Source organism: Rhinopithecus bieti, unplaced genomic scaffold (genome assembly GCF_001698545.2).
Source record: "Rhinopithecus bieti isolate Rb0 unplaced genomic scaffold, ASM169854v2 scaffold_4640, whole genome shotgun sequence".
Lineage (NCBI taxonomy): Eukaryota > Metazoa > Chordata > Mammalia > Primates > Cercopithecidae > Rhinopithecus > Rhinopithecus bieti.
The window spans coordinates 1,259,805-1,261,966 of NW_016804643.1; the positions used below are offsets into that span (position 1 = coordinate 1,259,805).

The following is a 2,162-nucleotide window of genomic DNA, read 5'->3' on the forward strand; positions in this document are numbered from 1 at the left end:
AAAAAAAAAAAAAAAAAAAAAAAGAAATGTACTCCACACATCCCACTTGACCCCTGGGACACAGATTCCGGCATAAGAATGTGCCTGTGCCAGCCTGCCCCAGGAGGCAGGTGCACATGCTCTTAGGAGTTATACGATGAAAATATGTATGTTTCTGCAGAAGTGTTGCTCATTAGCAAATCGAAGCCCCAGCAAAATTGGTTACTGTAGGAGATAATGTTCCCACAAAATCACTTCCCACTTTTCCATGCTGAGTCATGTCCTGATTTCATTTTCTCAGGCAGGTAACAACTCCTGTCAATGTCACAGGACATTTTTTTTTTCTGAAATCACTGATTGGAGAGTTTTATACACTTAAAGACAAGTTACGTTTTAAATCTCAGTCATGAGAGAAGAAGGAAGCCAGGAGTTGATGGGAATAAACGTTTCCACTCACCTCAAGCCTTCACAGCACCCCCGCCGGTTCATGTGACTTTGGGTGAATCCCCAGCCTTTCATTCTGTCATCTGTAAAAGGGCATTGTGATGCCAGCTTTACCTGTTGTGAGAAACCCACGTGTTAATGGTTCAAAGGGCTAACAGAGCTGATTGTCCTTAGTAAACAGTCTTCGATTCTGCCTCATTTTACTCCCAGAAAGTATCTCATCTCTTTCCTGACTAGAAGCTTGTCCCATGAAAAGGGAAATGTTTAAGAAAATATAACCATTTAGTATGAATTGTAATCTCCAACTCAAAATGTTTCTTTACTCTTAGGCTTCCTCCCGCTCTTGTGTGATGCTTAGGCCAGCCAGCTGCTACCTTCTCTTGGATTCTGGAAGGTGTAATATTTTTGAAAAACTATCCTATGGCTTTTTTTTTCCTATGGTACTTTCTCCTCTTTGTCTCTTACTTGCCTCCATATAAATAACTAGCCCATATGTATTGCCTCAGGAGAGAGACAAAGCTTTGTTGGTGCTTTTGTTTTTTTGTTAGGGCTTAGAACAGGAGTGAGGCCAAGACAGAAGTGGCTTGGAAAAGAGGGAGGAAAACTTCTCATGGATGGCCTCCCCAATGAGGAAGGATTCCTTGGGCTATCAGAATAAGAAATAAATGAGAAAAGGCAAGGAAGCTCGGGGGGTTCCTGAAAAAGGTCCTGTGCCAAGCTGGAGGGTTTGGCAATAGCTCCAGATAGCTTGGGGGATCTGAGAGGAGAGAGAGCCTATGCCTCATTTCTCTTCAGAGCAGCTGGTGAGAGAAGGGAAAACGGCTCTGCCATGCGGCTCTAACCAGATGGGATGTTAGACAGCTCCTAGAGTTTCTCACACCATATTATTATGAGGGAGCAGCAAATGACATCTTTGCATCCAAGAATGGTGGAGAAGGAGTTCCTGAAGGGACTGTGCAGGTGGAAACCAAGGACATTTTTTCAGGCGCCCAGATGGACCAGCCACTGAGGGGGAGGTGTGATCTGAGACGGGACAGCAGATGCCAGTGTGAGATGACTCTGAGGTTCAAATGCAAGTGCTCCTTCAATTGTCCACTCCCATCACACACATGTGCACGCAAACACTAGCCACGCACATGCACGTCAACCACACACACATACATACATACCTTAGCACTAGGTAAGATTGAAGAATTTAGATGGAAATAAAACTTGGAGAGAATTAGGTTACATTTCTACTACCTCAATGGGATAGGGACTCAAGAAAGAGATTGGTTTCTGAAACAAATAAAGCTGTATTTCTAACATATCAGAATTTGTAGACTAAGATACTTCCTACACTTGATTAGCTGTTCTTTCTTCTTTTAATCTTTTCTCTTCTTTTTTCCGCTGTTATCCATCTCTGTTACTTTCCATAGTGTCTTCTCTCTTGACTTATATATGTGTGCAGGCCTTTTCTAACATTAATGCCAAAAAATAGTAAACCACAGATCCCCAGTTCTCCCTGATGCCATCTGTTGGCAGCTCACTAGGACCAATCTCATTGTTTTCTTAATTCCTGTTTGTTTCAGTTGCTGTAAGAAGCCCAAGACTTCTTCTGTTCTCCCTTTATCTTCCATGCTTTTCATGTAATTCTGTACATACCAATTTTGTACCATGTCCAACCCCTCCCCAACTCCTGAAATCTTTCCATTGGACCCTCAGGGACTCATGGAACATCATAGCCAAACCTTTGTAGC

The 2,162-nt window shown here is 42.8% G+C and overlaps 1 long non-coding RNA gene across 2 annotated transcripts in view; it reads right to left on the reverse strand.

Annotated features, from left to right (window-relative positions):
• Window positions 1–497, reverse strand: part of LOC108527946 (uncharacterized) — a 45,206-nt gene extending 44,709 nt beyond the window's left edge. Inside the window, exon 1 of one of the 2 annotated variants that reach the window (XR_001884984.1) lies at window positions 437–497. This is a non-coding gene — a long non-coding RNA (uncharacterized LOC108527946). The remainder of the gene's footprint in view (window positions 1–436) is intronic. The other variant, XR_001884983.1, reaches the window with a different exon arrangement.
• Between the last annotated feature and the right edge of the window lie 1,665 nt (window positions 498–2,162).